Here is a 9,972-nt window from a genome sequence, read left to right on the forward strand (position 1 = left end):
GCAGGTCTCACATCTAGAGAGTGGCAGGTGGGGGTTGAACCCACAGCTGCCCGGCTCTGCAGCCGTCTTTCACACCACCCGGCCCCTCTCTGCACAGTTCTACATCTTTGACGCCCATCTTCATGAGTGCACCCTCCCTGGCCACCCAGAGGACCCATCTGTGACACCCTCTCCCAGCATCAACACTCAGGGAGTGGAGGCAGGGGCACGGTTGTGAATTCCACTTCTTCAGGCCTGCTCGGGGGTGTCAGGTTAGTGGGGTGAGCACGCTGGGAAGAGGGAGGGAGGTGGCTCTCAGGAGGGAGTATCAACTTCCACAACCAGCTCCTACAGCGAGGCTGCTTTGGTCTCACTGAGGCTGAAAAGGACCAGGTGACCTCTGGGCACTTGGTGGTGATGCAGACTCTCAGGGAGCCCCACCCCCGGCCCCTGAGCCAGAAACCCAGGGTCCGTCCTGTGTCCAGGCAGCCCAGGTGAGCGTGAGGCAGGCCGCAGTCTGAGAAGCACGCATCAGACCATGAACTTGAGGGCAGGGCTTTGGTATCTCTCCAGCCCCGGCAGTGCTCTGTAGACAGAAACAGAAATGATGAGAGGCAGAGACCATGTACATATTGCCTTCAGGACTGCCCACCTGACTAGGCACCTGGTTTACTTTGTTTTTTGGGGGGAGCAGGCATCATGCGTGCTGCCTAACACAGAGTACACGCTCAGTACATATCTACTGAACAAATAGTCTGTATTCCGTGTCACCAGGCTCCACTAATGCAGGCCAGAGAATTCGCTATGTGGCTGGAGAAAGTTGCACTGTGTATGCTTAAGGGGAAGGAGACAATTACTAAAATCCTCCAAGGGTCTCAACTGTCAGGCAGTGACCTTCATCTGTGCACGGAGGCAACAGCTCAGTGACAGGTGCACGTGCAGGTTCAGGAAAGCTACACGGAGACTCTAGGATTTCCTAAAGCCGCTGACGTCCAGGGGTCAGAGCTGCAGAGCAGCGCTCAGCAAACTGGCGCTGCAGGCCGACTCCAGCTCGCCACCCTTCTTTTGTTTTTGTTAATCCTGACCCAAGGATATTTTTTTCATTGATTTTTATAGACAGTGGAAGGGGTTAAGGGAGGGGCAGAGAGAAAGAAACATCAGTGTGAGAGAGACACAATGACTGGTTGCCTCCTGCACATGCCCTGACCAAGACTGGTGGATCAAGCTTGCAACTGAGGCACATGCCCTTGACTCAAATTGAACTTGAGACCCTACAGTCCACAGGCTGATGCTCTAACCACTGATTCAAACCGGCTAGGACTTGCCACTCGTGTTTGTATGGCCTGTGAACTAAGCAGTCTTTACATTTTTTAATGATTAAAACAAAATATTTTTAAAGAACAGACTTTTGTGAAAACTCTATAGAATTCAAAGGACAGTGTCCATAACCAAAGTGTCATTGGAGCACAGCCTTCCCGTTTATTGACAGATGGTCTAGGACCGCCTCCTGCCCAGCGGCAGCGTAGAGTAACTGCACAGAGACTGCATGGCTCAGCCCTCCATGTTGGCCGTTCTGCCCGCTCCCTGCACAGATGGAGAGAACAGCCTCCCAGGTCTGGGCGGGCTGCCAGCACAGTCACTTTCTGGCTAGTGGTTGTGTTCCCCATCCAAGCCAGCTCTGCAGACAGGTGGCGCCAGCCCCACCCTATCCCTCTCTATGACTTTGCTGTCCAGGTCTCCCCTCTGGTCCAGGTCCATCTGAGGGGAGAGAGGAAAGAGCACTCCCAGGCCTCACACAGCATAGGGGGAGCCCAGTCAGGTTCCTCCAGGAACTCCCCCAGGGTGACCATCCTCTGCTCTGGGGGACCCAGGGCTGCCCCCAGGCCTGGGGCTGGGCCACACCCCTCTACTGGATGCTTCCTGGTGGAGAGGCCCATCCTGGGTGGCGGCTACTCCATGAGGCTGAGGGTAGTGTGGCCTGGGGTGCTGGCATCGTGGGGCGGGACAGAGTGCTGTGTCCCTGCTGGGCATCAGGTCCTCACTGCTCTTGGGTTTGCGGTGGAGCCGGCCGGGTCGGAGGAACCTGGTGTCAGGCGAGGGGACACAGAGGGACACACATCAGTCTCTTACTCTCGCTCACCTACCTCCAGTGGGCTCTGTGCTGCCTCTGGCTCACGGAACACAGGGAGCCCTGCTGGGGAGCCCAGAGCACACTTCTCCCAGGCTGGCACTGGGATGTCAAGGACATGCTGGGATTCTCTAGAAGTTCACAGTGGGGTTTAAAAACAAAATAACGTGGGAGGGAAGTGCAGAGCTCCTGCTAAAGCTGAAATTAGCAACAGCTGTGAGGTACCACCCTCCTTAGCCCCTGGGACAGCGTAGACAGACCATCTTCTGCACCATTAACAAACTTAAACGCTGTAAAGGAATCACACTCACCCGTGTCCTGTGACCACGATGGACCAGAACTCCCGGCCCTGTCCCCATCCAGAAGCTGCAGGAACCCACACTTGGAGGATGGGTGGCTCGCCCAGGTACCCAGAGCTGGTCAGTGAGGAGAAGGGATCTGGACCCAAATCCGTGAAAACTCCCAGGTCTTAGCCTGAAACTGCATGCTGTGCCCTATGGAGGCAAACCCATCATGCTGTGAAGAACTTGCTAATTGTCTTCTTTAAATCACACAAATAACACAAAGCCCAGAGCCCAGATCCAAGGGCAGTGGAAAGTGCCCAGAAGGAAAGCTGACTTACCCTTCAGGCCACGAGGTGAGCTGTCACTGGACGCATCACTAGGGCTCTCCAAGCTGCCAGGCCGGGGCCCTGGGAGGAAAGGACAATCCTTAACCCAAAGGGCCGATGACCCAGTCTAGCCCAGACTAAGCTCTCCAGTCTGACAACAAGGACATAACAGAGTGATTCTGCCACAGCTCAGGGGAGCGCCCCCAGGAGGACAGACCCGGATTCTGGAGACGCCCCAGGAGGGGTCCCGCCTCCCCTGAGTGCCTGGCCCCGTGCACAGTGGGCATGGGCTATATGGGATGACAGCCTGTGTTTCTGTGTCTGTGAGGTCTGGGGCTGGGGCTCAAACAATTTTGTTAACAAAGGAAATTTCACGCAGAACTCCGGTACAGACCAAACAAGGTGGTTCTCTGGAAAGCGAAGGGTTGGAGGGGTGCGGAGCCCACCCTTACTACACATGGAGCTTTCTAGAACACGTGGAAATACTCTGCCTAGACCAGGACAGTGGCACCTGGTGAGGGCGGGAGCCAGGACAGGGCAGAGTGTGGGCACCACATGTGCACAATGTAGCCTGTGCCCGCTCCAGGGCCCGCTTCCCCTCGGTGGTCGGAGGGGCGGGTGCTGGGGTCTCAGGAGGAAAGAACGTGCTGGCTTTCCGTGGCTGTTTGCTGTCCTTCAGCTCCTTCTCTTTTTTGTCTCAAATTGACAGCTGACCCGAAGGGAAAAGAAACGGACCTCCCCTGGGACAAGTGTGGGGCAGCCGCCCTCCTGTCTGGGGTGTGTGCCCGCCTGAGCATGCCTAGGGCAGCCCTCCCTGCCTCCCTAGGATCACAGGGGGAGCACCTGCTGCAGGGAGGGAAGCACCTCCCGGTCAGGGCAGGCGGTCCCTTCCAGGCCTGCAGTCCTCGCCTCCTGGTCCACGCCTCCAGCACACGCAGTCCCACGGCATAGCCCCCCCCCCCCCCGGTATCATCAGGCAGGTCCACCTGCACAGTCACAGCTGGGGACAGGAACTGTATGCCCATCATCCCTGCACACAGCTGGTGCTGAGCTGAACTGCACTGATAACCAGGGACACACTAGGAGCGGCTCTGCTTCCTGCCCCACCAAGCAGTCCGCTCTGGCCTCACTGGGGCACAGGGCACCCAGGTCCCCAGCCCTGGCACGCTCCCCAAATAGCAGGCACCAGAAAAAGCCTCTTAGCAGCGGGGTTTGGGGGTGAGTCAACAAGTACTTGGTTTCCGTGAAGAGCACAGAAGCAGAACAAGCCCCCTCTTTCAGAAGGAAAAACTTGAACAAAAAAACCCACCTTCCTCTTGGAAAAGGACATGGCATTGAAAGGCAACTGTGATACAGATCAGCGGCTCCCAAAGCCTCCGTCCATCCCAGCCCTGCTCTGCCCACCCCTTCGCCTCTGTCTCTTGAGAGAAGCTCCAGGAATCACAATACTGAGGAAGATGATCCCTGTCCTCAGCAGATTCGGCATAAATCTGGCCCCTCGGTGACACTTCCAAGAACAGTGGCCGACTCCTCCTGTCCTGTTACCCTCCACCCGGTGTGAAGAGGGGAGGGCTCCGCGGTGTCACACTGCCCCCCACAGAGCCCATCTCTGCCCCTAAGTTGCAGGAGCCCATGCCAGTACCACGGAGCTTTCTAGGCAATGGGAGGGGGGGAGATAGTGCTCCTCCTGCACTTATTGTTGATACTTCAGAAGCCGAAGCCAATGTACACGCTCTCAGTTTTTGTTTTAGTTAAAAAGTACCTTCCCACCCTCCTAGGATTTTGTTCTTTGGAAATTATAAAGACCCAAAGCGACTGTTAATGGTCGAGAAGGCTGGTCTCATTCGCTGATTCCCTTCTGCCTACATGAGATGGCAAGAGTTTCCACCAATTTCTAAGATGAAATTTACCACTGGGAGCTGCTCTGGGCAACTCCAGTCCAGGTGAGGAAGGTGAGACCTTCCTGCAATCAGTGCTCTCTGCCTGGGCCACTAGCCCTTCCTTCAGGCAAGGGCAGTCCGAGCCTCCAGAAGAGTGACCCCCCATCACGGAGGGATGGAAGCAGGAGCTGCATGCTTAGGCCCCTCGGGGAGACAGGGAAGGGGTGTGGAGGAACTGCGGGTCCCCATTCTCGCTTCAGCATAACACCTCCACGTTCACCTCCTTTGCGTGTGGAACTTGCACACAGGCCTTAGCTTGAAGGAAAAGCACTGCTGATGGAAACAGGTCTGAGAACACAGGCTGAAGGGCACCACGCATCGCCCACTCCCCGTGCTGCCTGTGGTGGGGAACTGGAGCTCCAGGGACCGCTCACAGGGGCTGTCACCTGAATTCTAGCCCGTGGAGAACATAAGGCTGGTGAGTCAGCGGACCTGGAACATCCACGGGGATCCTGGGCCTTTTGCCAGATGGCCACCTCTGACTCTGGCCCAGCCCTGAGTCGTGGTCGTGTCCAGCTCCTGGAGGAGGGAGGGGTGGGTGGACCCTGCCCTTAGGGAGTACGTGCCCTGCATGTCCTATCTCTCCCCATTTCTCCTGCTGGGACAGCCTCACACTCGGGACTCTCTCTGACTTAACTTTAAATCACTCTTCCGCCTGCGCAATGACTGGGACTCCAAAGGACAGCAGTGTCCTGCCCTAAGGGCCATGCAGCAAAGGCAGCTGCTACTTAGTATCCCGGGAGCCCCTCCCACCTCCAGGGCCAGCTGCACCAAAAGCAGGGCCCTGAGAGCAATCCCCTCCCAGGGGTCTAGGCTCTCTGGCGGGGGGGGGGGGGGGGAGGGAGGGGAAGGTTGGGGGGGCCTGGAAGAAGGTCAAGGAAAGAACCACCACCTGAGGGAGGAGGCGGGTTCCCTAGAGAATGAGCCTGCACCAGCAGCTCCTCACCAGCAACTTCAGGAATCCATGGGCCACCAGTCACTGCTCTTCCCTGAGAAGGACTAGGATGCCCTGTGCCTCAGGCCTGCCAGCTGCTCTCTGACAGCAGCCCTGGGTCCCCTCCAAACGGACACCAGGGTCTCCATTTTGCAGACAGTTCTAGGTCCCCCTGAGCGTGAGCACTGGGCTGCCCGGAATCGCCGTGGGCAGTGCTGGGCGTGCAGTATGGGGGGCCCTGGGGCAGGCTCCGCAGGCATCTGAACAGGCCTGGGCTCTGGCTCAGGGGGGATCCAGGCTGAGGCAGCCAGAGGTTAGCCTGGAGGGCCGGGCCTAGAGCCACACAGCCTGCTGGCAGGCCCAGGGGAGGGGGTGCTCCCGGCTCCTGCTGGAGCCCAGGCAGGGCTTCCGCTCTGCAGAGCCTGGGAGACGGGGCCGACCGCTGAGTGGCCACAAGGAACACAGAGCGAGCCCGTCCCAGCTGCACAGGGCACAGCGCCCGACACCCAACAGTCACCGGCTGCCATTTCAGTGTCTGGCCAGGAGCACAGGGGGACTGCCTCCTGCCCTGTGCTCACTCACCTCACCTTCTCCCAGGGGTGTTCCTGATTTGTAAACCAGGGGCCCAGTCCTGAAGCTGAGCCAGGCAGCGTTGAGAGCAGGGGCCCTGTCTGTCTTTGCTGGGCTTGTCAAATCACAGTTATGCTTGTCATAGCTTCCAGGGTCCAGTGGGAGGCAAGATGATGAAAAATCATAACCCCTTCTCTTCTTGTCAGTTTCCAACACCTCCGGGGCGGTCATTTCCAGCTCTTCTGCTGTCCTCAGATGCTGTCATCTCTAGGTCATAAGCAGAATGTCTTTTTAAATTTTAAGCTGTATTTCTCCCATCTGTTGGACATTTTAAACTTCCCAGTGCTCATCCCCAGATGCTCCTTTTCATAGCATCCTGCCCTGGTTGCACCGTGCAAAGTGGCTTACTCTGCTGTCATGATGAGCACTTTAAAGCTTTTGTCTCTGTGCCCAATGCCTGCTGACCCTGTTGCTCTCACATTGGTTTGTCTCTGGTGTTGCAGACGCTCCTCAGGTGTCCGGGGACCCTGACCTCTCATGGGCTCCCCCTGGATGATGTGACCCGACTGCCCAGCTGGGAGTGTCTCCCGCAAATCAGATGCCTCGAAGAGGACTGTGATGTCCCATCTAAGGTGCGAGCACGCAGGGCTACTGGCATCTGGGAGACATCCAACCTGTCAATCCTCCCCGAATCCCCTTGTTTTTCAGTCTAGGACACCTGCCCTCCTCACCATGGACCGGCCTCCAGGGCAGGGACCCTGTCAGGTCTCCTCCCTGGAGAATAAACCTCCAACGTTGCCTGATTTTAGCCCAAACGCTGGTTCACCTCCGTTCAGGAGCCGCTTGTGGCCACCAATTCCTGAGTAGTGGTGTGGGTCCCAGGGCTCAGGCCCAGCCATCCAGATGGCGGAGTTACCCTCCCAAAGTTGCACAGCTGTAGGCGGAGCTGAGCTCTGAACCTGTGTGTGTGGGACGCCATCCTGTCCACAGCGTCACCCACCTGCTGACCACCTCTCCGTCTGAGAGGCGCCTCCTGCCCCTGTGAGCCGGGGTCTTTGGGAAGGACCTCGGCTGAGATGCTCATCCCTCTTGGTTCTGGAGGGACCCGTGACTCACCGTGGGTGCGGCCTGGGTGCCGGGAGGTGGAGGTGGAGCTGGAAGGAGCTGTAGTGATGGCTGAGGATGAACAGGCCCCGGAGCCCAGCTCTGATGCCTGGCGCTTGGTGGCTGGGTCAGTGGAGGGATCTCCTGGAGTGCGGTCAAGGCTGCCTCTGGGTGGGGCCACTCCCTTTGGTATTGGGTCCCCAGGGCCTGGGGCAGAGAAGGACAGTGAGAAATGGGGCTGTAAATCCCATGCCAAGGTGGGGCGATCACACTGAGGCCGAGAAGCAGAGGCAGCAGGGCCAGGGAGCCCAGGGACAAAAGCGGGGCTGTGTGCCTCACCAGCTGTGGTCTAAGGGGGGGCCCTGTTGGCAGCCTAAGTTGGAGGCCCTGGGAGGCCGTCCCTGGCTCTAACCATGGCTCACAGTGTGAGCCCCCCAACAGCCTGGAGAAAATAAAGGGTGAGCCCAGGAGGCTCAACAAAATGTTGGTAAAAGTCCAACACATTAACTACTGGCCCCCCTGCCGTGTCCCTCGATGCCTGATCACTAGTGAGTAGACCTGGCCTGTGGCTGCTCAGGACCACTCCCGACCTGTGGGCCAGGCCCTCAACGTCCAGGATGTGCACCCTGCCAACGGGCTTCCCTTATGATTTGAGAAAGAAGTTCATTGCCACCCTAATAATCATCTGTTTAAGAAGTCTTCATCTCTCATGGTGACTGACTGCAAGAATGAGTTTTACCTTGTATGTTTTGCAATCTCTGAGTTTTCTACTGTGAACATATACTCTTGTCCAAGTTAAATAAAACCCCAATGAAAACAGCAACATTGGGAGCAAAAACACACCTAAAAGACCTTGGACTACCTCGTAGTAGGAAAGGGGATGGCTCTCCAAATACAAATGAAAAACGAATGCGGTTGGAGTTCCTCAGAGCATCAGGACAAGGCTGTTTTGCACAGTGTCCTGCTCCAGGCAGCCGGAGGGCTATGGTTCCGGAGCCATGCCCACTGTGGGGATTCTGGGCCCTTCACACTCTCCCAGGACCTGCTGCCCTTGCCCCTCAGCCACCCAGTGTCTGGACTCATGGGGAAATTTTAAGCACCCAAGCCTTGCAATGTGAAATCAAGGGGAGATTTGGATTCTGAAAGATAACCTTGATGAGAAGCAAGATTCAAGTCTGGTGGGATGACTCTGACAGGCGTCCACTGCGTGAAGTCAGCGTGAGGAGCAGCGGGGAGGCGGAGGCGCAGACAGCAGCCAGGGCAGAGAGCGTGCGTTTCCAACAGCATGCTGGGCAGGCAGGCGGGGGACCAGCATGTGGCAGCCCAGGAATCAGAGCGATGCATGTGACAAAGTCAGTGCCACATCAACTGACAGGAGCAGTGCAAGAGTCACCCCTTTACTTTTACGGTGACCTTGTCTTTATATGATAGTGGTTTTCCATTTACAGTACGAATAACTATCTTTTAAAATAAAGTGGAAACTGCAAGTCGATTCAAGGGAAAGTATATAAGTATCACTCAGGTGAAATAGACTTAGCAAAATCATGGAGATGGTACGAGGATGGCTGAAGACAGAAAACAATGCAGTAGCTAAAGGCTTCTGTGGACCAGCGCTCCCAGCTGACAGTGACTGTGAGCTGATGTCCTGTGTGTCCACTGCTGCCCTCACAGTAGCATCCAAGACGTCAGAGGACCTCAGCACGGTCCTAAAACGTCGCTCTGGGCTGAACCCCGGCTGAGCAACATCGATCCGATTATTTGAGATGCTGAGTGGAGCAGTAAATTCTTCAAAACACAGAACACATCTAAAAAGGGACTGCTCTGCAAAAGCCAAGATTCTGTGCTCTGACTCAGAAGGTGGAGACAAGGGCAGCAGATTTAAAGTTCGCTGCCCAAAATGAGTCTTAAAAATCTCACTTGACAGGAGGTGCGCAGTTTCGGAAGCATAGCGACCGCTGATGAGTTCTGCGCTGCACAGGGGCATGGTCTACAAGCCTGCAGGTGTGAGAGAGGGGGCGGCACTGGGCCCAGGGCCTCACTTAGCACAGACACCCTGGCCCAGGGACCTGGGCGTAAATGCCCCAAGCCTCCCCTAACACTGCGCTGCGCTGGAGTCAGGTCCAGCGGCTGGGACAACTGGTCTCCTTTAAAGTCAGAATCCAGGTTGGCTACTTTAAGTTTGGCTTGAAATTTGGGTCAGGAGGAGGGGCCCACTGTGGGTCATCTGGCCTTTAGCTACTGTGTTTCTGTTTGTTTTTTGAATTTCAGACATGAAGGCAGGTACATTGTGAAGACACTGATGGATTAGAAATCCCCAGTGTCTGAGAAAGGGAGGGGCTAGGGAGCAGCAGGTTTGATGTCAGAGGAGGCCCAGAACCTCAGGCGTTTACAGAAAGCCGGCCGGGATGATGAAGACTTGGCCTTGTCCTCACTTCCGCTTCTGCAAAAGCGACTCTTTATGCGCCCAGTTGCTAAATTGTGATCCCCCGATAACCCAAGAGAGGAAGGAAAAACAAAACAGCAAATAAGTGAAATGAGTGACAAATGACTGCATTAGCTAAATGTTCTTGGGCAGAGTCCTGTCCTGCCCAGGAGAGCTGGAAACAATACCCATGGCACAACCAGAATCAGGACTCCGTGAGCCATTATGCTCTGACCCCACTTAATTTAGTGGCATCCTTGTGCCCAGGCTTTACTTAGCACGTGA

At 56.3% G+C, this 9,972-nt stretch overlaps 1 long non-coding RNA gene across 1 annotated transcript; it reads right to left on the reverse strand.

Moving 5' to 3' along the window:
- Window positions 1-1,403: 1,403 nt before the first annotated feature.
- On the reverse strand, window positions 1,404-9,265 carry LOC308525990. Its single transcript, XR_013996506.1, has 6 exons — window positions 8,417-9,265; window positions 7,278-7,472; window positions 6,174-6,428; window positions 2,730-2,798; window positions 2,419-2,601; window positions 1,404-2,062 (listed from the first exon to the last, which is right to left on the reverse strand). It is a non-coding gene; the product is annotated as an uncharacterized lncRNA (long non-coding RNA).
- Between the last annotated feature and the right edge of the window lie 707 nt (window positions 9,266-9,972).

The sequence above is a fragment of the Myotis nattereri genome (assembly GCF_964212035.1).
Source record: "Myotis nattereri genome assembly, chromosome: 10".
Lineage (NCBI taxonomy): Eukaryota > Metazoa > Chordata > Mammalia > Chiroptera > Vespertilionidae > Myotis > Myotis nattereri.